The sequence below is a fragment of the Rhinoderma darwinii genome, chromosome 6, assembly GCF_050947455.1.
Source record: "Rhinoderma darwinii isolate aRhiDar2 chromosome 6, aRhiDar2.hap1, whole genome shotgun sequence".
In the NCBI taxonomy this organism is placed as follows: Eukaryota; Metazoa; Chordata; class Amphibia; order Anura; family Rhinodermatidae; genus Rhinoderma; species Rhinoderma darwinii.
This window is the reverse complement of record NC_134692.1, coordinates 47,471,148-47,498,843: the sequence shown is the minus strand read 5'-3', so window position 1 is coordinate 47,498,843 and position 27,696 is coordinate 47,471,148. Positions and strand designations below refer to the sequence as shown.

The 27,696-nt window shown below is 42.3% G+C and overlaps 1 protein-coding gene and 1 long non-coding RNA gene across 3 annotated transcripts in view; one reads left to right on the top strand and one right to left on the bottom strand.

The window, feature by feature from the left end:
• The window catches only part of ERBB4 (erb-b2 receptor tyrosine kinase 4), a 765,761-nt gene that overhangs the window by 709,607 nt on the left and 28,458 nt on the right, over positions 1 to 27,696 (bottom strand). The gene's annotated exons all lie outside the window — the stretch shown is intronic.
• On the top strand, positions 11,278 to 15,532 carry LOC142656298 (uncharacterized). The gene is made up of 4 exons (XR_012849647.1): positions 11,278 to 11,378; positions 11,546 to 11,603; positions 13,147 to 13,227; positions 15,410 to 15,532. It is a non-coding gene; the product is annotated as an uncharacterized LOC142656298 (long non-coding RNA).

Here is a 27,696-nt window from a genome sequence, read left to right as displayed (position 1 = left end):
GAACAACAGCTTATAGTCTGTGAATTAGATATACAGTGCACTGCAGGCTATCGTAAAGGAACCTGCCAACAGAAAGACAGGAATACAATGTGTGCTTTGAATGCGCTCAATTGCCAACAGTGATTTTTAGGAAGATCTCCTACTGGTAAATAGATTTCAAAATGAAATTTGTTGTCTGAAGAAGACAACCCCTGTTTATATACCCTAAGGCCACGTTCACACGTGGCAGAATTTTTCCGCTGCAAATGTTGGTACAGATTCGGGGCAATTACGCAACGAATCTGCACCAACATTTGCATATTTGACAGGTAATTCAGACGTTGAGGATATCACAGCAGACTTGCCACAGATTTCAGTTTTTGCATTGCAAAGGATGAAATTCGCAGTGAAATTCCGCTGCGTCTCCGCAACATAATGAGCATGCTGCGGACTGGAGATTCTGCAACGCAGTCTAATTTCCGCATACTTATTTTCCGCAATGTCTAAACCAAGTTTCCTAAAAATGCATAGAAACAAATGTAAAAACTGTCTGCTGCAGAATTCCACTGCGGAATGTCTGCAGCAGAATTCAACAGCAATTCCACCACGTCTGAACGTGGCCTAATAGGGCTTATTAATGTCATTGAGGGGGATCCCTTGCTCAGGACACCCTTTTATTAGCCATTATGGAAAGTCACTAAGAAAGAGGAGCTCCTGTCAGGGCACGTTCAGACACAGCGGATTTGCAGCGGGATACCGCTGCAGACAGGTTGCAGTGAAAAATCTGCATCAGACTTATTTCTTTCCATCATTTCCATAGATTTTTAGTTTATTTAGCGCAGACATTGCGGAAAACAGTGCGTAAAATAGTTTGCGGTGTGGAGTTTACATTTTGCAGCATGCTAAGTCTGTTGCGGAGAAGAAGCGGATTTGCAATGCAAAGGCTGAAACTTGTGGCAAGTCCGTTGCGAAATCCACCATGTCTGGACGAACCCTCAAGTATGCAAATTTTGTAGCAGATTCGTTGCGGAATTGCCGCAAACATAGGCTGGACATGGCTTTAATACAGTGGAAATAGGCTAGTCATGTAATACATCGTCTCCCATTATGGGCACTGAGTAATACTACATTTTAGGAAATGTGTGGCTTTAATATTGCAATAATAGCTGAATGGTAGGTTTTGTTTTAGTAGCCGAACCCACATAGATCTGCTGATCACAATGAGTTAATTACTAGCACAGGCTATGGAGAGCTGCGTCAATACTATATTAAATTATTGCTATTCAAGCAATTTCCTACTATATTTAGATAAAAAGGTACCAAATACGAACTTTCAATTTAAAAGGTACACCGAGATATACAGAGCTCTCTTCAGTCATTCCGGGCAGCTACATGCGCCACAGTCATAACTCATTATATATCAGAATGGTTTGGGTGTCAAGTACAGAACAGATGACTTTTAAATGTTTAGCATCGCGATTATCATTTTCGATCACTCCATGCTGCAAATTAATAATCGGTCATATAGAGTTCTAGTTATTAATCGCTTCCACACATTAGAATGGTAGGTCATTTATCACTAATACAAGTCATTCTACACAGGAAATTAGTGTTTCAGGCGATTTCTGAGAGTTTGCTAAAGTATTAAAAAGATTGCTGAAAGATTAATATCAGGGGATTAAATTGTGTAAAATCACACACAGCACAAAAGCAGCACAGATTGCTGCAAGTGATTAATCTCAAGAAATGTAATCACGGAGGATCAATATTGACTATGCAATATAGAACAAGAGGCTCATGAATAGCAAGACTCACATAATATTATGTTTTATCAGTCTTGTCATTTGTGCTAATCCTAAATTAAGGAGTAAAGGCCCTATTACACCCTCGAATTTTGGCCAATTCAACGCCGATCAACGAGACAGCTCGTTGATCGGCATTAGTTTGCTCCTGTCACAAGGAGGTATGTATGAGGACGATCGCTCATTCACATACATTGTTATCATGTTGGCAGCGCGCCTCCCTGTTTACACACCAAGACGTGCTGCCGACAATGATAATATTTCAGTTTTCTACAACGATACGATCAGCAGATGAACGGCAACGAGAATTCTATGAAAGCTTGTCTGTCCGATAATTGCCCAGTGTAAAAGGGCCTTAAGGCTTCGTTCACATCTGCGTAGGGGTTCCGTTCATGGGTTCCATCAGACCTTTCCGTCAGTGCAACCCATGAACGGAAACCATAGCTTTCTGTTTGCATTAGCATTGATTTCAATGGTAATGCTTCCGTTGCTAATTGTTCCCATTTGTCTCCAGTCCATAATGTAGATAGATAGATTAGATAGATAGATAGATAGATAGATAGATAGATAGATAGATAGATAGATAGATAGATGATAGATAGATAGATAGATAGATAGATAGATAGATAGATAGATAGATAGATAGATAGATAGATAGATAGATAGATAGATAGATAGATAGATAGATAGATAGATAGATAGATAGATAGAGATTTAAAAAATCCACCGACCAACAGCACCAGTGTAAAAATATGGGAGGGTGCACACCTCAGCAATCCGACCAGGGTTCCCTATCCAATATCCAGAAATATACAAAAGTAGGTAGCACTCCAAGTAATGGTGAAAAAAGTACATTTCTTTATTCGCTCTGGTGCGTTTCGGCTCGAACACAGGAGCCTTTCTCAAGCATGACTTTTGTATATTTCTGGATATTAGATAGATATAATTTAAATAGCTAATAATAGATAATAGATAACATTTACAAAGATAGATTAGATAGTTAAACAATATTTATTTATTCAGAAAAATTATGGTTATTATTATCATTATTGAAATGACTGAAGAAAGTTCCCGGAAGCAAGATGCCAAATGTGATATGTTTTAATCACACAAATGAATAAGCTTTCCTTACAATTCAATAATCCTGCGGAAGTCTATTGTCATTTCAATTTAACCCACAGTAGCTTTAGCAGCATAATAGATCTTTTTGATTTACTAACCCATCATTTATAGATAAAGCAGCAAAATATTTATCAAAGCTGCAAATGAAATACATAAATAATGAATGTAACAAAACAATAACATATGCAAACAAAGTCACCTAAGGCTCCGTTCACATCTGCGTTGGGGTCCCGTTCTGACGTTCCGTCGGAGCATTCCGTCAGAACGGGACCCTGAACAGACACAAATCAGAGGTTTCCGTTTCCATCACCATTGATTTCAATGGTGACGGATCTGGTGCTCATGGTTTCCGTTTGTCTCTGTTGTGCACCGGATCCATCGTTTTTCCGGAAGCAATAGCGGAACATCAGAACGGGAAGCCAATGCAGATGTCAACAGAGCCTTAGTAATACAGAAATTGACAGTATAAAGCAGGGGTGCACAACCTTCTTTTGGTCTGAGGGCCACATGGTCAGACTGTAAGGCCCTGTTCACACGGCAGAGTTTTTGCCGCAGAATCCGCCGGCAGGGAGAATACCTTGGCGGATTTTGCGGTTGGACACGCCAAGCAAAATCATCCGCGTGAACAGGGCCTTATACTAAATTGAATGAAACTTAAAGGGGAAATCCAATCCAAATCATTTTCTAATATGTCATGTGAAAAACGACATCTATGATAACGCGTCAGCACTGCTTTCCAGAATGAAAGGGCTTTATGGTGTGCCAAATCCGACTGCTCTAACATTACTGTTACTGAAACAAACAACATTTTAAACATATTACCATGATTTTATATGGCCCTTTTCATTTTTACATGGAGCCACTATCGACACAGTGCTACGTAGAAACTGCAATACAACCCGTTCATCCCAGTGAGGCTGTGTTGCAATCCCAGAGAGGTGATGTGTGTATGAAAAGCTGAAGGGGCTGAGGCCCCCTTGTTCTCTGAATTGGTCAGGGTCTTATCATCAAACTGCCACTGATCAGACAATGATATCCTTGTGATATGCCATTACTGTCTTTGACTTTCTCTGGAGGCTTGTGCAACAGCTGCAATGGTCACTATCTTGTGATATTTGCGGTGCAAAGAAATACATTGGGTCGCACAACAAAATAATAACTTTTTGGAAAGAATGAGAAAAACATGGGGTGAAAACTCATATGCAAGTACGAGATTTTTCTCGATGAATTCTGCTACAGGAGTTATAGCTCCAAAACAATGTTTTACCAGGCTGAAGGGTCATTATGCCAATTTAGGGTATGTTCACATGGGTCAAATTTCATGCAGATTTCCAATCAGATTCCAAGCTGAAATCCATGTGAAATTCGCCTCCTCTTGATTCCAATGGGAAAATCACGTGTCTATACAGTCTGGACAAAAGCGGGTGGATTTCCATACACGGATTAAATGGTGTTAATCCAAGATAAATCTCGGATATTGCAGTAAATAAGAGTCAGATTTTCCTATGGCGAATCAACCTATGTGCCTCACATAGCCTCTCTGTATCTCTTTATAGTGTATCTAAATGCTTACCACTAAGAAATAATTCAGAATATACAAGTCCATGTGAAGTGATGTACCTGTTCCAATCACTGACCAGCTCTCTGCCTAAAGGCATAATCATAAATCCAGACTTTATAAAATTTAGAATTTTACTTATTCTCATCAGGCACAAATATCTGTATAAACCTGTCACTTAAAGGGAACTTGTCATGTTGAAAATGCAGTACAATCTGCAGGCAGCATATTATAAAGCAGGAGAAGTGGAGCAGTTTGAAATATAGTTTTGTAGGAAACTATTTAGTATAACTTTTCATTTATTCATCTAAATCCCTGATCTTTCTATGCTTAGGAGTCCAGTGGGCGGTTCTACTCAATGATTAACAGCCTTCCCTGCATGATTGTGCATACAAAGATAGCTATCAATCACTGAGTGGGACCGCCCCCTGGACTCCTAATCTTAGAATGAGCAGAGATGGCTATAAAATATTACATGTTATAATTACAGGTTATACTGAAGCTTTTCCCACAAAACTATATATCAATCTGCTCAGCACTTCCTGCTCTATAACATGCTGCCTGAAAATAAAAAGGTCGGCTTTTTAAAAAAAAATGATTCCCAGAAACAGCGCTACACTTGTGTATGAGGCTAAGCTGTTATTCCAGACACTGACCACGGACAAGAGTGGACCCTTTTTTCCATTCCTGGGCAACCCCTTTAGGGTACAAACACACGGCGTATGCAGGGGCGGATACACTGCACCAAGCTGTGCAGCGTATCCGTCCTGAACACTGCAGAGATTTCTGTCTGAAATCCCGCACCACACTGTGGTGCGTTTTTTCTGGCGTAAATCACTGCTGCGTAAATTATCGCACATGCTTACCCCCTTCCTCCTCTGACGCCTGCTCCAGCCTCCGTGGATGACATTGCAGGACATGTGACCGCTGCACCCAGTGATTGGCTGCAGCGGTCACATAGCCTGCAACGTCATCCAGGGAGGCCAGACTGGAGACGAAGCAGGGAACTTTGGGTAAGTATAACTTAATTTTTTCTTACTTGCGATTTTTGCGGCGGAATCGATGTGATTCTGCCGCAAATAACGCAACCCACACCACTTTGTTGCGGGTTTAAGCACCCCATTGAATTCAATTGGAAATTCTGCAGCATTAGTTCACATCATGCGGTTGAAAAAACCGCACCGCAGGTCAATTTATGTGCATTTTTTCGGTGGCATTTTTCCGCAGTGTGTGGACGAGATTTGTTGAAATCTCACCCACACTGCTGCTACTGTAATACGATGCAGATTTTTCGCAATTAATCCATTGCGGAAAATCCGCAGTGTTTACGCTGTGTGTGTGTTCGTACCCTTAACCCGTTAGTGACCCACCCTGAGTTTTTTTACGGCAGCCACTAACGGGCTTTATTCCGATGCAATAGCCTATTTACGACGCTGCATCAGAATAAATAAACAGGGCAGGGAGCCGTTAAATCTCCCTGCTCTCAGCTACCTTTGGTAGCTGAGGGCTGGGAGCATCCCTGCTCGAACGGGTAAGTTCGATATCAGTATCGATCTCGCTGGTTTAACCCTTCAGATGCGGCGCTCAATAGCGAGCGCCGCATCTGAGTGGTTTTGGAGAGAGGGAGGGAGCTCCCGTTCTCACCCTACCAGCACCCTGTGCCAATAAAGGCCCCCAGGTCTGCCCCAGTTAATGCCTGCTAGGCCATGCCAGAGGCATGGTCTAGCAGATGCCTGTCCGTTTTACACGGACATGCAGTAATACACTGCAATACAGAAGTATTGCAGTCTATTACAATAGCGATCGGATGATCGCATAGTATAGTCCCCTAGTGGGACTGGTAAAAAAAAGTAAAAAAAAAAAAAGTTTAATAAAGCTAATACATACAAAAGTGAAAAAGTAATGAAAAACCCACTTTTTCCCCTTACAAACAGCTTTATTATTATTTTAAAAAAAAGTTCAAAAGTTACACATATTTGGTATCGCTGCGTCCAAAAGGACCTGAACGATAAAGTTAATACATTATTTAAACCGCTCGACAATGTGATTAAAAAGTGATCAAAAAATCGCATCTACTCCAAAATGATACCAATAAAAACTACAAGTCGACCAAAAAAAAGCCTTCATACAGCTGTATCGGCGAAAAAATAAAAGAGTTACGGCTCTTCAAATATGGAGACACAAATCCAAATAATCTTGAAAAAAAAAAAAAAAGGTTTCACTGTGTAAAAGTAGTAAAACATACAAAGTCTGTATACATTTTGTATCGTTGCAATCGGAACAACCCGCAGAATAAAGTTATTCTGTTATTTATACCACACGGTAAGCGGCGTAAATTTAGGACGCGAAAAAGTGTAGCGAAATTGCTGATTTTTTTCTATTACCCGCAAAAAAAGTTAACAAAAGTCAATCAATAAATATGTACCCCAAAATGGCGCTATTAAAAAAACACAAACAAGTCCTTATACAGCTATGTCGACGCAAAAAAAATTAAAAAAGTTATAGCTCTTGGAATGCGATGATGGAAAAACGTAAAAAAAATAGCCTGGTCATTAAGGTTTCATATAGGCTGGTCATTAAGGGGTTAAGCATGAACGATCTTACTACACTATGAATGTAAATGCTGCAACAAAACCTTGTGCAAAAGCCTATAAGAATAGCTCAAATGTGGCCATCGACAGCAAAAAGGGTATTTATGTTATACCTAAATGTGCAGTAACCTTAAAAACACAACCCTGGAAAAGAAAACCACTTGAAAAGGCAGCGGAATAATATTGGTCTGCTCAGTGAGCCGAACTGCCGCCCCCCCCCCCCCTAGTGTTTGTAACAGATGAAATCCTTACAAAATAGCAATTACATTGAGATGCTAGACTGTATTCTACGCTGACACATTAATATATATGAAATGAACCCCTCACCACTGTACAACGTTCAGACTCTGTGATTTCACCGCCCTTATAAGTAATGCTTAACCATATAGAAAAGCCCACTGTGCAAACATATCTGTGATGCCACTGCCTGGACTCCGTATTATACAGCGAAAAACAGCAGGCAAGGAAACCTGGAGCTGATCAGACGTTATGGTGCAACAAATCCCTCTATCCTGTAGACTTTACTATCACTGAGGGGTTTTCAGTGAAGACAAAACCATATTGAGAAAGATGTGGCCTAATATGATAAAAATATTCTCTTTTACATTCCTTTTCTTGGCAGGCATAAACAGTGCCTGCATCTATAAAAAGTGTTAAAAAAAAAAGCCTGGAATAGAAAAAATGCAGCATTGTTCTGCAAAATGTCACTTTTTGTTTAACGCAATGCTGTAAAGGTGGAGAGGAATTTTAAAATTCATATGTATCCTCTTTATATTCCAAAAATATGAATATACTTAGAAATACGGAGATATAACAGTCACAATAATTACTATTTTATTTTTTTTCAACATCTCGGTAGCTGCGACGAGCAACAAATCAAATTTACAATGTCCTTTCAATTACTAAAGGTTCCCCAAAGAACATATGAAACTATCGTCTCCTAAAATCCACGCCAGCTCAGCATCCATATTACATTCCGCCATCCTCCATTCAAACAACTTCCACTTGCTCCTGCCACCAGAAGGCCAGGTGTTTTATTCCGATTACATGTCCTTAGCAGAAGCAATTAGGATTAATTATGCTCTTTCATTCCCAGCGTCGCTAAAGTGGCGATGGATCTGGAAGACTTCATGACACTGCATTAATATGGAGGTCCCTGCGGAAGAGCGACCTTTTCAATGGCTAATTCAATGAGACACATCCCTCAGACTGTCTCTCCAGCTGTGATTGAGGAATGGCTGCATGATCAGGGAGCGAGGAACAGAAACACAAATGTAGACGTAGGGAGATCAATGTAAAAAATCCTGGATGTTAGGAGAGAGACAACCTGAAAATAAAAGTAAGAGCTCTATTGAGCAGTGAATGAAGAAAAAGTATTAAATGTGGGGAAAACCTTGGCCTTCGATAGTGGTGACCTTAGTGTTTGCCAAAGACGTCTTAAAGAAACAGTCTTTGAGGCGTCTTCGAAAGATGCTATGTGATATGAGGTGGTGTGTCTGTATAGCTACGCAGCCTGAAGATTAACATAGTAACATATACTATATATATATATATATATATATGTCTATATATTACAAATACTGCCTTTTTTGCGTTTTATAATGAAAAGTCAGCACTATAAATATATCGCTCCCCCCCCTTAATATCTACCCATACTATGTTGTTCCGCTAAATATGAATGTCTTATTTCCTTGTAGATCATCGAACCAGGCATAATTTTTTTCCACGTACAGATAGTGAGATTGTCATCTACTGGGTTTTTTGGGCACAATAATACATCAATGGTTTAATAGAAGGGTTACTTGGAGTCCTTTGGAAAACCCCAGATAACACTTTGCAATATCACAAAGTTTTGCAGTGTTCATGAGACTCAGTCCCCAGGACAGATTACTTTAAAGGGGATGTCCATTTTAGACAATCCCTTGTTGATAGAAAGGTCCTTTAACAATAAGATCAAAGAATTTCCCCCTGCTAGGTCCCGGTTATCTACTGTAATCTGTGGGGGAACCTGTCAGCAAGTTTTCACCCTAAGGGTATGTTCACACACCTCTTTTCAGGCGTAATGGAGGAGTTTTACGCCTCGAATTACGCCTGAAAAGACGGCTCTAATACGTCGGCAAACATCTGCCCATTGCTTGCATTACGATGTTCTGTGCAGACGAGCTGTCATTTTACGCATTGCTGTCAAAATACAGCATGTAAAATGACGGCTCGTCAAAAGAAGTGCAGGACACTTCTTGGGAAGTTTTTGGAGGCGTTTTCTCATAGACTCTATTGAAAACAGCTCCAAAAACGGCCGTAAAAACCCCGCAAAAAATGCCGCGAAAAACGCGAGTTGCTCAAAAAACGTCTGAAAATCAGGAGCTGTTTTCCCTTGAAAACAGCTCCGTATTTTCAGACGTTTTTTTGTTAAGCGTGTGAACATACCCTTAGGCGTCACCAGAGAAAAAAATGAAGCATTACACAAAACCCATTGACGTCAATGTAGACCTGTTGAGTTCGCTAGATCAAAAGTCTCTCCTCATAGGAGCTGTATGCTCTGGTTAAGAGATGGACATAGCCTAATAGATAGAAAATCCCTGTAAAGGGAACCTGTTAGCAGGTTTTAACCACCTTAATTTGCTTAAAGTGTGCATCATAAAAGAGGTGCTCCGAATGGGGGCTTGGGACACCATTTAATGGGTGCTGTTTTCTTCAGAACATCTATTGCTTTTTCATAATGTGGGGTATAGAAAAAAGACCACGGCGCCACATAGTGTAATTCAGTAGGGTAGGCTGATGGAGGAATAAAAGACCATGCTCACAAGATTGCCGTAGGGTAAAAGCGGATAATAACCACGAGTGCTGCTGCCAGATCCAAACCGGTTTCCGAGGGTAACCGCTGATGTGTAGTAGGTTGGTGGGGAGAAAGGAGGATCTATATCGGCGCTGCTGTGTGGTCCAAGTCAGTGGAGAAACGAGTAGTCTCTTGTAATATTTGATGAATATTTATTGCAGTAGCAACGCGTTTCGACGCCGAACTGGCGTCTTCATCAGGCATAAAATTGTTTTAAAACAGGTCAGTATAAATACACAACACTGAGTAGTGATTGGCCCAATTCAGATGGAGCAGAAGTTGACAAAAAACCGCCAAAAACTCTGGGGGTCAAAGTTCAGGATAAAAATAGGTAAATAACAGATAAGACAATGTGTAATGAGGTTAAGCAATAAAAATGAATGATATGTGAATAAATACACAGTTAAAATGTACAACGAGGGATATGCTAAAAGGTACTACGTGTCACATCTGGATTTACTGCAGTAATGGGAGCGCACCCCTTTATTGAAAAATAGGGATGTGGATAACAGCGGTATATTTCCCAACCGGTGTTAAAACCTTAGGGTGGCGGTGTTGTGTGTTTTTTGTTGTTTTTTTCTCTCTCTGATTTAGATACTTAGATAGTGTGTCGGTTCCAGTTTTTTTAATATATGAGTCGTTGTCAAGGAGATCGTATAAACTACGGTGGCCGGGAGGGACCAAAAATAGGCGGTGGGGCGCATGTGGTGGAACGCATGGTGGCCCGCACGTTGAGACGCAAACCACGGGAGTTCGTGTGGATGTACTAGGAAGGAAATAAGATCTTAGATTTTATGCCTGATGAAGACGCCAGTTCGGCGTCGAAACGCGTTGCTACTGCAATAAACATTCATCAAATATTACAAGAGACTACTCGTTTCTCCACTGACTTGGACCACACAGCAGCGCCGATATAGATCCTCCTTTCTCCCCACCAACCTACTACTTTTTCATAATGTGGCATCTCCTGGTGACACATTTCCTATATTGAGGTTTTGTTTATAAACTCGGCCCTGCTACATCTGTATAATATAATTTGTACTGTTTTAGATCGTTTATCTCAAACTGTCAATTTACTATTTTATAGTCAATGAAATAAGGATTTTTGCAAACAGAAGCGGGAAAGAAGATTTTATCCAGAAACCAGTTGCATTTTATCCAGAATTCAACAAATTCCTATTTATAAAGGCATGCTCCGAAAGACTTAATACACACCATAGATGAAATAGAGCAGATTGGTATGGAATCATAGTAACATGACACTTGTCACAAAGTACATCGTCACCCTCTATAATGTCACAACAATAGCTGTTTAGACACCCGCGCCATGCCATTCATTTAAACTCTACTGCAAAGTTTTGTCATACTCGTATCCAAGCTTCAAAGGGTTAACTGCTGCCTATAAAAACAAAGAAAAATCTGAAGAGATGTGAAGAAGATACAGCTGTAGAAATTAGACTGACATTATCATATTATCCACTAGACAGCAGGTGCCTATGCTAGAGCCGGGGCTGCACCTTTCTGTGATCCGTGTCTGGAGTCAGCATTGTATATTTTTAGAGCCCATGCAGTATGCTGAATAATTGAACAGAACATATTTACAGAAACAAATCCCACTTAATATGACTGCTGTTCCTTGTTTTCATGTTTCACATAGTAAGCAGTTACCGAGATCTGGAGAAGGAAAAGCGTGAGTTATGTGGAATATATTTCAGGTAACGGAGGCCCCACCTTTGATTTATATTGAATCTATAGTAAAAAAAAAAAAAAGCAAAACCTCAAAATTACTAATATATGTTTTTTACCTTATGCTGGTTTTCATCTTTTATATGTATTTTTTATTTTTATTTTAACAATGATCCAGTCGCTACTTTAAAACCATCAACATGCTGCCATTGACTGAGCTGTGAATCTGACTGATATACTAACAAATGAACACCACTTGCAGCCCTGATTTTTAACATATAAATACACAATGCAGGTATTAGATGATCATATTGTAATCTGTCTATTTGAATATTTTTGTATAAGGTCTTGTTCACATCATGTTTTTTGCCTACGCCTAAAGAAGCAATCCAAGTTTGTGTTATTCCACCCCTTGTTTGTAAATGTAATGTAGTGTAATGTTATGTAGTGTAATGTAGTGACTTATCTGGTGCTGTATTTGCTGCCGTAGGGTCACGTGATCTTCATTCTGACTCCCTGTATCCTACAGCGTCTAAGTCAGGCTCACAATGCAAGTCTATGAGAATCTTGATCATAGATTTGTATTGAGAGACTGACATCCGGTTGCTACGGTAGATGCTGTAGGATTTGGGTTGTCAGAATACAGATCATTGGTCCCAAGGCCGGCCCAGAAATGGAGTGGCGGCCAATGAAATACAGCACTAGGTAAATTAATACACATCACTACATTACACTACATATTACATTTACAAAGAGGGTGGTGGAAAAATGCAAATCCGGAAGCTTCCAACGTATACGTTAAACTTAGGCTGGGACGGATGCCAACAGTGGACCAGTCACCATAGACTTTAATGGTATCCATTATACGGATACGTCGTGAACTGGGGTCATGAGAAGTGTTCATGCCGTTTCTGTTAAGTGGATACCATTATACAGCAGTCTATGGGTGATGGAGGCCACTTTTAGGCATCCGTTTAACAGATCCATCACCCATAGACTATAATGTTAACCGTTTAACTGATACGTCATGAAAGGCTATTAAAAAAAAAACATGATGTATACGTTAAATGGATGCCTGCGACGTATGCCATACATGGGCATACATCAATCATAGACTTCCATGTTTCAAAACGTATATTGCTCGATATACGTTTCTTGTGTAAATCCGGCGAGATGAAAAAGCATGGTCTACCCCGCTATTCCAGCCTTCAATAAAAAGCTATACCGATATATATTAGCCCAACGGAGGCCAAAAGGACACTCTTTTGTTCTCCATCTGGCTAAAGGAGCACTATAGACATGGAGAAAGGTAAAATGATCATATATTTTCCATTTCTGATCACACAGCTAATATTAGTGAAAGGTGGAGTTTCACTTAAAGGACCTTTAAGTGAAGCTGCACTTTTTACTAATATTACCAAACTTCCAAAAGACAGTGATATGAATTTTTGTTTTTTGTTTCTCCAAGTTCTAATTTTGTCATTTGGAGTTTTTCCTCCCTTAAAATGTTCAAACCATTATTCAAAACGATGTTGTGTGGATATCTAAGTCACTGATACTATATTATTACAGACCTCAATTAAAACAGAAGTGCATGCTGACTGAGTGCAACAAGCTGGGAAAGAACATGCTGCCCTGGACAACAATCTCAGGGTACAGATGTGACCGTCAGTTATAAAATGCTACAAAAAGCTCCAGTATTCCACAACATCAGTCTAAGGCTTCTTTCACATCTGTGTTGGGGTCCCGTTCTGACGTTCCATCGGAGGTTTCCGTCAGAAAGGGACCCTGAGCAGACACAAACTGACACCGACGAAAACCAGGTTTCAATGGGGACAGAGCCGGTGCCGGTGGTTTCCGTTTGCCTCATTTGTGCACCGGAACCCGTTGTTTTGCCGGAAGCAATAGTGTAGTCGACTACGCTATTGCTTCCGGCAAAACGACTGATCCGGTGCACAAAAGAGACAAACGAAAACCAGGGGCACCAGATCCGTCACCCTTGAAATCAATGGTGATGGAAACGGAAACCTCTGGTTTGTGTCTGTTCAGGGTCCCGTTCTGACGGAATGCTCAGACGGAACGTCAGAACGGGACCCCAACGCAGATGTGAACGGAGCCTTAGGTGACTTTGTTTGCATATGTTATTGTTTTGTTACATTCAGGCTCCGTCACCATTGAAACCAATGGTGATGCGGACGGAAACCTCTGGTTTCCATCGGTGTCAGTTTGTGTCTGCTCAGGGTCCCATTCTGATGGAAACCTCAGACGGAACGTCAGAACGGGACCCCAAAGCAGATGTGAACAGAGCCTAAATGAATTATTAAGTAAGAAGTAAAAGAAAATATATAACAAAATATATATAACAAAATAGTATAAGGTAACATAAAATAGAACCTTTGGTTGTATAGATAAACAACATGAACGATTATTGTGTCTATGTGGAATAGAAGTCATTTTATAAACGTCTATTCATATGCAAAGTATGTAAATGGACAATTATTGTAAATCCTAGAAATAATTAATTTATTACAACTGTGCCATATGGAATTTCACAGTTCTATCCTAGTCTTGACTACATGACCATGACACGGACCTATGAAGTCAGCAGTATATGAGGAAGAATGATGATTATTATAGGGCTCACTCTGCTGTGACCTCTTCTGTCTCTTCTCCACGACTCCCCACTCCTGACATGGTCACGCCAACAAATATCATTTCTCTTCCTGAGCTGTCACCTATTAATCAGGTGGGGAGGGCACTTGAACTGGGGCTTTGGGAAGGCCGGGAACTCATCTGAATGCTGTATTGAAAGCACCCTGTATAAATGCAAATGGCTAAGGCAATATCATGAGTGCATTCACGCATAGCGCAAAAATGGTTGCGCCATAATTGTGCAGGGAAATAGAAAAAGAGGCACAATTATCGATTGAAAACTGACAATGTCTAAAGGGAATAAAATGAAGTAAAATCCAGTATAATGCCGGTAAATGGATCAACTAATGTAGAATCCATTCAATACATTATATTTTTGGAGATCTAATATTGCAGTACTGCTTCATCAATGAGGGCATTTTGTTGGTGTCTTTTTTGTAAGGTGTCTTTTTTTCTATGAACTTCAGTGCAATATAGAAAACGGCAAGTTATAAATACAGGCACAGTTCGTACATGTAGTAACACGCATACAATTTCAATACAAACAGTTTTAGGGCACGTTCAGACGTGGCAGACGAATTCCACTGTGAATTTTGCTGTAAAATCATGGCAAATCCGCAATGAATCTGCATATTTTACATGCAGATTTTGCAATAGATTTGCATTGCAAAGACTTAAATCCATGGTGAGAATATGCTGCTTCTCAGAAACAAAATTACCGAGCTGCAGTTATTAAGATCTGTAGCATGCTGAGCTTTTATTGTGGATTTTCCTGCTACATGGGGATGGGGTTTTGAAAACCCCTTCCACTTATATTGTACTGCTGCGGAATAGTAATACGGAATCCACATCACAAATTTGCAGCAAATCTGCCACATCTCAACTTGCCCTCATTAAGACTGAAGATCAGAGTCCTAACTTGAAGCTCCTGGGCCCCAAATCAAAATCTATAACTGAGCCTGAACCTATCATAATCCATTTATAATACCGATGTATTTTCATGCTCATCTGGCAGAGGGGCTTTTAGCCCCCCAGAAACCAGGGCCGTGGTGCGTCTCCTACCTCTGCACACTTATACCTATGCCCCTGCTAAAAAAAACAAAAAAACAAACATGTATAAACAAAGAAAAACGTTTTGCTGCAATTATTGATTTTTTTTCTTCATTGTTTCCCATTTATACAGTGTGATTCAGGCCTAATAATGCTTGAATGGAGATGCATTTGGAGAATATTAAAGCAGATGTTCAATAATCTTCTACTACAGATAGAGTGCCAGCTATAAAGTGAGGAATCCCTGTGTTATGAAGTGATTTTGTGCTTGGTTTATTCCATCTCAATGGGTATTTCCCAGTACCGACTGCCAGTGGCGTAGCTAAAGGCTCATGGGCGCTGGTGCAAGAATTCAGCTTGGGCCCCCCAACCCCTCCTCAAAACCACCAGAAACCTGTGCATGCCTATACCCAGCTGCCTTGCCCGACAGACCCCATGAATGCCCCCACATTATAATGCCCCCATGGCTGCCCCCACAGTATAATGCCCCCATAGCTGCCCCCACAGTATAATGCCCCCATATCTGCCCCAATCGTATAATGCCACCATGCAGTATAATACCCCCCATAGCTGCCCCCCACACAGTATAATTCCCCCTCATAGCTGACCACCACAGTATAATGCCCCATAGCTGCCCCCGCAGTATAATGCCCCATAGCTGCCCCCCACAGTATAATGCCCCACAGCTGCCCTCAGTATAATGCACCTATAGCTGCCCCCACTGTATATTGCCACCCATAGCTGCCACATACAGTATAATGCCTCCATACACTATAATACCCCCATAGCTGCCCCTTACATTATAATGCCCCCATATCTGCCCCATACAGTATAATGCCCCCATACAGTGTAATGCCGCCGATATAGTATAATGCCTCCCATAGCTGCTCCATACAGTATAATGCCCCATACAGTATAATGCCCAATACAGTATAATGCCCTCTATAGCTGCCACATACAGTATAATGCCCCACACAGTATAATGCCCCCCTCAGCTGCCCCATACAGTATAATGCCCTCTATAGCTGCCACATACAGTATAATGCCCCACGCAGTATAATGCCCCCCTCAGCTGCCCCATACATTATAATGCCCCCATAGCTGTCCCATACAGTATAATGTCCCCATAGAGTATAATGCCCCCCTCAGTTGTCCCATACCCAGTATAATGCCCCCCCCTATAGTATAATGCCCCCTCAGCAGCTACCAGATGAGCCCCCCTCTCCCATACCCAGTATAATGCCCCCTTATGTATGTACCTAATAGAAAAAGAATAACATAATTACTTACCTATTACCGTTCCCACGACGGGTGGAGGAGATCCTTCTCCTCCTCTGCACTGTGCTGTGAGTGACTCGGCGCAGACAGACACGATGACGTCACTACATCGAGCCTGCCTGCGCCGAGCTGCTCGCGGCAATGTGAATGCTGGAGCAAGGCTCCAACATTAAACCCAACTGAATGTGCGTCCTGCAGACGCAGATTCAGTTGGAAGCAGGACCAGCACTATGTGACATCGGGGCCCTGCGGGCCCCCAGGCTCAGGGGCCCCACCGTTGCGACCCCTATAGCTACGCCACTGCCGACTGCATATTATTGTAACAAAATGGCTTCTATATGTGCTACATTTTCTGATGGGGAAGGGAAAGATTGAACTTGAACCTGAGTCGCAGTGTATAAGGTCAGTTATTCATATACCAAAACAAACCATTTTCATTTCCAAGTATCGCTCCAGGGCTCAGCCAATCAGCTACTATTACAGAATATCCATCAATGTGCTACACCCTGGTGCAGAGCAGGTCAAAATCAACATTAACACATTCTACAGCCTTCTATGCACACTGATGTGGACAGACTATAACATCTTAGTATACTGTAGTCACTTTTGAATCTTTTGTAAACTTACTTTTATTACATTATTAGTAATTGTACATTAGGGAATATCTTGAATGGGTTTAGAAAACTTATGTCTGACTACTAAATAAAAAGAGCATTTCTCACTTTGGAGGATCCAACACACTCATACTTTACAGGGTTGGCCCATTGAGTTCAACGGCCCTTGTGTAATGTGTAATGCTTAATTTCCGCCAAAGGTGGAGCTGTGGAGAAATTGAACATTTGCTTCCAGATTTCACTATAGATTATAGCTGATCGCTGGGGGTCCCAGTAGTCGCACTCTAACACAAAAGGAAATATCCGAAGTGGATAACCACTTTAAATAACAATGTCAAAGTCACGACTTTAGCAATGAAAGTGCTTCAACAACACATATTCAAAGTGCCCGGCATACCCTGCAAATAGTCAATCCTAAACAGGCTGCTTTATAAAGACAGTAAATAGCAACATATACATTGCTAACTAAGGCCTTATGCGCACAAGTGTAATAACGCGCCCATAGAAGTCTATTGGTTCATACTGTATCGTCGTTTGCCCGCAACTTTAAAATCAGATGCTGTATTACAGAGTTATTATATATATATATATATATATATATATATATATATATATATATATATATATATATATATATATCTGACAACACTTTACCCAAAAAGCTAATTCTATTCTATAAGTGTACAACATTTCCTAAAACCTAATTTACTTACAGAAGTAGAAACACGCCTAGAAAAGAAGCAGTCACGTGTTATTAATCAATCATGACTAGGGTATTGTATACGTTCAGGACCGTCTAAAATGTACTCCCCCATAACCCTTTACCCCACAACTGCAACAAAGATGTGGACACACTGCGCGCCATTGGAATTTGGTGGCCAGAACAGCCTCTTTATTAACAAAAAAATAAATTCTAACATACAGTTCTAAATTGAATAAATACCATTAAACATTCTAAACATTATTAACCATGAGAAGTGCTGTCATATTCATGGAGGTCTTGGAAAGGACTTATTTAGCAGTACCCAAGAGCCCCCCCAGTCGCACTTTGCTGTCTCAGGGTTGACAAATATGAACCTGTTCCCCGGGACTACCCCAACGGGAACCACCATCAAATATTGCTACATGATAGGGGTCCCATACCTCCGCTGGGCCCCGACTCCCTCAATAAGTGCCATCCAATCCTCCACACCACCAACTGCTGCGACAGAAAAGAACGCAAATATATTCTAAGCCCTCACTCCGCTCACCAAGAAAACCATCATAAGGGCAGGACGGTGGGCTGTTGTCCGGTTATGTAAGCGGGAGAAGTCGTTCCCCTACTCCAAAAACCTCCTGATAAAAGATACTGCTTTACTTTTCACCAATCCCCGTTAGCTTACAGGGCTTAAACTCCACCCCCTATATTAATTAACCCCTTAGGCTATTTTTGTCCCACCCTACAAGCCAAGTCATGTCCAGTCCTACACTAAGGCTCTGCCTGCTCTGGCCCTTTTCTTAAACAATACATTTCTCAGAAATAGAAGCTTGTCTCAGAAATCAAGGTTTTTAGGATTCTATGCTGACCGAGAACTCCTCAGTGATTTCTAGTATGATAGTGATAGATGTACACCAGAGGCATACTAACATGCCATGCTCTCAAACATCCGTATGGGCACCAGAAAGGGTGTAGGGACGTTGAAGGAATATCTGACTTTTATATGCAAACATCAGAGGTTGTGCAGTTTAGAAGGCAGCCCTTTGAACGGCTCAGTGGTGGACCTCCAGCAGAAGCAAACGGCAGCTGGGCTTGTGATATTCCATCATTTTAGAAGTCACAAAAGAGAACGTGACAGTTACACAAAGCTGCATCCTATTCTGTCATTTGATGTCAATGTTGAGTAATGTATGAGGAGTCCATGAACCCCTCCACCACAGCAACGTAAGATCACAGCCTGATGTTAAATAATTGCTACCCTTCTGGTGTCAGTCATGCATTATCTGACTGCAAGGTCGCTATTCAATTCTATCATACATGGGATATATATATATATATATATATATAAATATATATATATACGGCATTCACACCCATAAGCATTTCAAGCAGTAAAATATGTATATTATATGCACAATAGAAAAGGACGGAACGTATTTCGGCCGCAAGTCCCGGACTGAGCACACTGCAGGGAGCCGGGCTCCTAGCATCATAGTTATGTATGATGCTAGGAGTCCCTGCCTCTCTGCGGGACAACTGTCCCGTACTGTAATCATGTTTTCAGTACGGGACAGTAGTTCCACGGAGAGGCTGGGACTCCTAGCGTCGTACATAACTATGATGCTAGGAGCCCGGCTCCCTGCAATGTGTTCGGTCTGGGACTTGCAGCCGAAATACGTTCCGTCTTTTACGGACCGAACATGCTCGTGTGAATCCAGCCTAATAGTGGATGCAAATTGTGTAGTCACAACTAGGCCCCTATACCTGGAGAGGCCTCAGGACTCCTTGCAACATAAAAGAACAGTAGTACTATAACATGACAGTGCAGAAGAACAATGGCATAACATGCTGAATAATATTTTAGTCTTATACTGTATATAATGTAGATAAATCCTATACAGTGTGAGTTTACCGCATACAGCAGTACGAATTAAAAGTCTGTTAGATGGTGGGTCCAGGTATAGATATTTGCACCGGAGGCCTAGTAGCTTCAGGTTACTTCTTAGTTGATGTTACACAGACTAATTTATTGCATTTACATTTTTACACTTTTTAAAAAAAATATATTTTATTTCTGATTATTTAATTTGTATTACTATTTTTGCTATTTATTTTGTTCTTTGCTATTTATTAATGTTTACTGAAAATGGTGTGTGTGCGCGTGTGTAAGCATGAGTGTGTTTTTGGAAGAAAAAATGAAGAAAAGGAAGTGAGAAAGGGAAAGAGAAGGATTTATTATTAATTTTGGCCAGAAGACTGAACTTAGTGAAAGACCTCTACTGGCAGAATGCAATATTGCAGCAATTGATTAAACATGGTTTTCTCTACTTTAGTGTAAGGCTGGGTTCACACAAGCATTTTCCGTCCGTAATGGACGGAACGTATTTCGGCCGCAAGTCCCGGACCAAACACACTGCAGGGAGCTGGGCTTCTAGCATCATAGTTATGTACGACGCTAGGAGTCCCTGCCTCGCTGTGGAACTACTGTCCCGTACTGAAAACATGATTACAGTATGAGACAGTTGTCCCGCAGCGAGGCAGGGACTCCTAGCGTCGTACATAACCATGATGCTAGGAGCCCGGCTCCCTGCAGTGTGTTCGGTCCAGGACTTGCGACCGAAATACGTTCCGTCCTTTACGGACGGAAAATGCTCGTGTGAATCCAGCCTAAAATGTAAAATCACCACTGCTGGTCATAAAGTGACTGGATGCAGATAATTTCCTGTCTTAAACGCACTAAAAAATATGGCGTTCGAGACGAACACCGCATGTATTAATTAATTTTGCCACTTTTTTCGCCACATTCGAAACAGGACACGGCTTTAGAGTCACACCAAGTGATTGTGACTCATTTAATAAAATATTCCAACATTTTTCTAAGCAGAAACCAACATCGCCAAGTCCGATTACAACGTAGCATGTGCCATATTCCCAAACACCATGCACATCTATTAATGATTATTGCGCAATTCCTAAACTATGCCAAGTTGTTTCTGCTATAGCTCACCCTTAGTTTTCAGAACTAAAAAGTTTTAAAAAACTTTTTCAAATCATCTGCATGGAGTGTACCTTGCAAGCAACAACACTTTTTTTTTCCTGACACTTTAGCGGTGTCATAGTTGGATGGGGGGGGGGCTTGATAAATAAGGATTCATGCAGAATAACACCGTTATTTTTGGCATAATCTTATAAATCTGCCGCATAATATGAACCTGGCCTAAGTGTTTCTACTGACCTGTATGTCTATAGCATCATTTTTTTGCAGATTACGTACTGCTTCTTCCAGCCACTAGGAAACATACTGTAGATGATTGATCAATAGCTGACCGCTGGAGAAGAAGAAGGTAATTCTGCGAGAAGGACGCCACGTGACTTGTTTTGTCGACAATCCTGAGCTTCAGCTTTGGTTTCCATTATTAGTGACATGGCAAAATGTCAGAGACTGATCACATATAATTACATTCACCACCGGCTTCAATCTCAGCGAATTCTTTTCATCATCTATATCTCCTGGTGGCAGAAGCCGTCTCACCATATACATTATTATTATCATCACACAACTGTAAAGTTGTGACATATAGTCATATATGCAGGTATGTGACAGGTGACACGGCTGCTGCTACAACTCAGCATTGCAGGATCACAATAAAATGTCTATCTGTCTTATGAGCTGAAAGGCACCTTGACCAATTAGTTTAAGCTGCAGCCAATTTGAAATCATCACTGCGACCGTATTTTCTGCTCGGACGGGCATTACTGCAGAAATAAAAACCCGTTGGTAATTCCTTTAGAAGAAAAAAAAGTTAATTTCTTTCTTCTAAATGTCACAGCACTTCCAGAATTTCTGGTCTCAAGGCAGGGGCTATGTTTTTCTTCATTAAATCAAAAGGACCACTTAGAAAGGTATACTGCAGTCATAATGTAGTGAGAGCGCTCACCCATGGAACATCGCATCAAACATTTTTATTGCACGTTTCATAAATCCTCGTATTGTGGGGAGGATGCAAATCCAAGGTTTGCAATAAAAAATACAAAAAAATTTAGATTTTGCAAAAAGCGGCTTGTATTTAAAAACCGGATCAATGGAGATGAAAAATGAATTTATTCTCCCTCACTTCACTCTAGTCACTGGCCAGCAAATAAAATCAAAGGACTTTTTTAAATGTTCAATTTCTATGTTTTATTTTTATTATAATACGCTATGTGAAAAGCCATTACTTTCTAATGGAGGAAATGAACACGGTGATGATAAGTCCTCATTTTCTTCTGTTTCTCAGGGACATTCTGCTCAGATGTATTATCAGTATGAAAAAAGGATTATAGTGGTAAGGAGCACTGCGGAGACTATAAAATGTTTCTGTATTGTTGTACTCAAGTAATAGGGTCTAGATCTGAAGTAGTAAAGAGGGGTAATACATAAAGTACATACATATATATATATATATATATATATATATATATATACTGTATATGTATATATATATATATATATACATATATATGTATATATATGTATATATATATATACATATATAAACTGTCATCCATAATAGAATTTGTGAGGTCAGACACTGATGTTGTAGGAAAGGGCCTATCTCACAATCACCGTTCTAGTTCATCCCAACAGTGTTCAAGGGGGTTGAGGTCAGGGATATGTACGAGCCAGTCAAGTTCTTCGACACCAAACTCACCCAACTATATCTTTATGGACCTTGCTTTGTGCACTGGGGCACAGTCTTTCTGGAACAGAAAAGGGCCAAACCCCAAACTGTTCCAACAAAGTTGGAAGCTACAATTGTCCAAAATGTCTTGGTATGCTGAAGCAGCAAGATTTCTCTTCACTGGAACTAAGGCGGCCCTGAAAAACAACCCCATAGCATTATCCCTACTCCACCAACCTTTACAGTTGTCACAATGTAGTCAGACATGTAACGTTCTCTAGTCATTCACCATCAGACTGCCAATATATATATATATATATATATATATATATATATATATATATATGTGACAAATATGTATCCATGTTCTATTAACGTAATGTTCAATCTTTAACATAAATATCTATAATATCCTGGGTTTGAAATGGACAAAGGGCAACATCTGCATGTAGCTTCTATGTTTTTCCTGTATTTGCGTGGGCTCCTTTCACACTACAAAAACATACTAAGACATGGAACTTAGATTGGGAGAACAGGGATTGATGTAAATGTTAACAATCTCTGTACAACACTGTGGAATATGTTAGGGCTATATAATAAACAACTAGAAAGAAATACATTTTTTAGAAATGTTATTGGCTTGTAAAGTTTTGGACTTCTTTAGTACGTAATGACTACACATGTAAGATTTTTCTGCTCACCACAATGCAGAGCCATTCTCAGCTTTCTGTCTTTAGTGATAGGAGGGCAGAATGGACGGAGAAAACATATAATCATACCTGAGTGCTCTGAACATTTAAAGATCCTGTAAAGAAAAGTCTGGGCACCTCGAGGTCCACAATTAGTAGCAACTGTAGTCTAAAAGTGTTCTAAAAATAGCGCCACCCCCACCTCTGATGGGTCACCTGATGCCAAGTACATGTGATAGTATACGATTGTCATATTCCTGTCTATGACAAGGCGCTGTCAGACACTGGGGTTATGCCAGGCAGCAGCTGTAAGAAAAGGCAACTAGTGAATAGAAACTGCATGAATCACACGAGTCCTCTGAAAATGATTATCGCTTTATTGGCTTGTCCAGAAATTCTCACAACTGCCTTTATTTATTACAATGTATACGATGCTGATTTATCCCCCATTGCTCTTAAGAAAATATTTTCATTTTCCAAAATGCCCAATGGAAACTCATACAAAAATACATATTAAATTAATTTAAAATGTACTAAATATATCCCTTTGGAGTACTATTATTATTATTTGAGCTACAGAGTCCAAGCTACACGGTGACATGCTCGACAGTGACACTATTGTATTATAGGTAAATGTACCTATTAACTTCCTGGCCACAATAATTTGGGCAAATTTTCATTGAACTACAATTTGACCACAGTCACAATGTCACATTATATGTGACTATATGTCACATTCACAGTGTTAGTGAATGGGCCACGGCAATGAAATGACGGCGGCCCAGGAGCTGCCTTGTCAGTCTTGGACTGCTGGAGTTTGAAGAGTAAAATATTTCAACAATACAGTACAATTGTCCTTTTCCACACGTACAGTTGTTACAGGTGGTATGTGCTCTAATACCCTCACATACGGTCATGGCCGGCCTTGGATACATTCGACCAGTGCGGTCGCACAGGGCGACAGCCGCCACACTGCAAGAGGGGCGCCAGCGGGTGTGTGTATCCCCGCGCCGTTGCAACTACCAGCGGGGATACACACACTAAATGCAGTCGCCTTTCCACCCGGGCACTTCTTAACTTAGTAGCCGTCGCTACCGCTGTAGCAGCCATAGCGGCTGCTAGCGGTGACACCGGGCATGAGGGTGGTGGAGCCGCTAGCAGCCGCTGCGGCTGCTATAGCGGTAGCGACGGCACTATAGCAGAGCAGGGAGGTATCTCCCTGCTCTGCTATCTACTAGCGCCACTGTAGCTCCCTGAAGGAGCAGAATCCCCATGTGGCCGGGGATTCCGCTCCTGGAGTGCTGCTTTAGCTAGATTAAATAAACGTTATATCTTAGTTTATTTCCACACATTTATTTGATAGATGGGAAAGCTGGGTATTTTGTGTGCTCCTGCACAGTTGTCCTTTTTTGAATGTCTATTGCCTGCCAGATATGAGGGTCATTTCGTAGTCCTTGCACTAAAAGGGGGCTGTGGGCAGCGTGGCACTACCAACCAGGGGGCTGTGGGCTGTGTGGCACTACCAACCAGGGGGCTGTGGGCTGTGTGGCACTAACAACCAGGGGGCTGTGTGGCACTACCAACCAGGGGGCTGTGTGGCACTACCAACCAGGGGACTGTGGGCTGTGTGGCACTAACAACCAGGGGACTGTGGGTTGTGTGGCACTACCAACCAGGGGGCTGTGTGGCACTACCAACCAGGGGACTGTGGGCTGTGTGACACTACCAACCAGGGGGCTGTAGGCAGTGTGGCACTACCTATCAGGGGGCTGTGGGCTGTGTGGCACTACCAACCAGGGGGCTGTGGGGCACTACCAACCAGGGGGCTGTGGGGCACTACCAACCAGGGGGCTGTGTGGCACTCCCTACCAGGGGTCTTTGCGGTACTCCCTACCAGGGGTCTGTGCGGCACTCCCTACCAGGGGTCTGTGCGGCACTCCCTACCAGGTGTCTGTGCGGCACTCCCTACCAGGGGTCTGTGCGGCACTCCCTACCAGGGGGCTGTGTGGCACTCCATAGCAGGGGGCTGTGCGGCACTTCCTACCAGGGGCTGTGTGGCGGTCCCTACAGGGGGCTGTGTGGCGCTCTTTACAGGGGCCTGTGTGGCGCTATCTACAAGGGGGCTGTGTGGCGCTATCTACAAGGGGGCTGTGTGGCGCTATCTACAAGGGGACTGTGTGGCGCTACCTACAAGGGGGCTGTCTGGCGCTACCTACCAGGGGGCTGTCTGGAGCTACCTGCAAGGGGGCTGTGTGGTGCTACCCACAAGGGGCTGTGTGGTGCTACCCACCAGGGGGCTGTGGGCTGTGTGGCACTACCAACCAGGGGGCTGTGGGGCACTACCATACAGGGGGCTGTGGGGCACTGCCAACCAGGGGGCTGTGTGGCACTACCAACCAGGGGGCTGTGTGGCACTCCCTACCAGGGGTCTGTGCGGCACTCCCTACCAGGGGTCTGTGCGGCACTCCCTACCAGGGGTCTGTGCTGCACTCCCTACCAGGGGTCTGTGCGGCACTCCCTACCAGGGGGCTGTGTGGCACTCCATAGCAGGGGGCTGTGCGGCACTTCCTACCAGGGGGCTGTGTGGCACTCCCTACAGGGGGCTGTGTGGCGCTCTTTACAGGGGCCTGTGTGGCGCTATCTACAAGGGGGCTGTGTGGCGCTAGCTACAAGGGGGCTGTGTGGTGCTATCTACAAGGGGACTGTGTGGCGCTACCTACAAGGGGGCTGTATGGTGCTACCTACCAGGGGGCGGTCTGGAGCTACCTACAAGGGGGCTGTGTGGTGCTACCCACAAGGGGCTGTGTGGTGCTAGCCACAAGGGGGCTGTGTGGCGCTACCTACAATGTGGAATCTGTGAGTTGTGGGCTGATGGTCATTTTACTGTGAGTGGTGGGCCGATGGTGATTTTACTGTGAGTGGGGGGCTGATGGTCATTTTACTGTGAGTGGGGGGCTGATGGTCAGTTTACTGTGAGTGGGGGGCTGATGGTCATTTTACTGTGAGTGGCGGGCTGATGGTCATTTTACTGTGAGTGGCAGGCTGATGGTCATTTTACTGTGTGTGGGGGGCTGATTGTCTTCAAGTGGTTTCCGCCTCTGACCTCCAATTGAAATTAATAGGAGGCAGAAAATACCTGCGTCGCTCGTTTGAAGCTTTTTTTCCTGCGTCTTTTGCATTTGCTTCAACAGCTTAAGAAAAAACACAAAATAAAGGTCACACAATTCTGTCAGTTGCTGAAGGAATTTTGAGGCAGATTTTTTGGGCCTTACAAAAAATGTGTGTGAACATACCCTACGAGTGTAGTGCTTGTTCTTAGCCTTTGGTAGGGGGGTCTTGAGCAAATTTAATTTTTCCAGTGCTGCCTCGAGTCTGAAAAGGTTGGGAAACTCTATACTAGGCTACAGGGTCACGTCGTGGAGCAGCTCAGTTCGTCATGGGAACGGGGCCTAGGTGAGTACAATTTTTGTTTTTGTTTGGGGGCACTGTCTACAAGGGGGAGGTGGGAGACTGTATGGCACTGTCTACAAGGGGGAGGTGGGAGACTGTATGGCACTGTCTACGAGGGGGAGGTGGGGGACTGTATGGCACTTTCTACAAGGGGGAGGTGGGGGACTGTATAGCACTGTCTACAAGGGGGAGGTGGGAGACTGTATGGCACTGTCTACAAGGGGGAGGTGGGGGACTGTATGGCGCTGTCTACAAGGGGGAGGTGGGGGACTGTATGGCACTGTCTACAAGGGGGAGTTGGGGGGGCTGTGTGACACAATCTACAAAAAGTAGGTGGGGGATTATGGTACTGTCTACAAAGAGGCTATATGGCAAAATCTACAGGGCAATATACTGTGCGGGGGCCTCTAAGCGGACATTATACTGTGTAGGGGTACTACAGGGGGCATAATACTGTGGGCACAATTAGAGGACAAAATACTGTGTCCTTGAAGGGGTTGTAATATATTATTAAATATTATACTGTATGGGGGCACTAAAGGGGCATTATAATTTTTTTATGGGGCATTTTTTTTTAATGATGGGGTGGGGCGCCGAAAGATAATTTCGCACAGGGCGCCATCTATCCTAGGGCCGGCCCTGCATACGGTGATACTGCACACAATGTCAGCTATTTACTTTTCTGTGCTTTAACATATGTGATCTATCATTACACTCTAACCCAGAAGTTGGTGATGGGGGTTCAGCTATACAGTTTTACAAACTTCCGTAGAATAGATATGAGGGACTTTCCCTTCAAAAGAGGAAGAGTTGTAGTGTCCCTGAAGACACCTGTGAAAGTGAAGCCACTCTTTTGTGGTGCTTAAAGAGCACATTTAAGCTTTCCTGACATGTCTGTTTTACTAAATACCTGCCTTCCATATAAAATAACAATTCTGGAGCCTTTTTTCTTAATGGCTTTCCTCTGCTATTCCTCCTGGAAATGTATGAATAAATGGACAGCAGGGCTTTACAATTATCAGTGTCAGAGT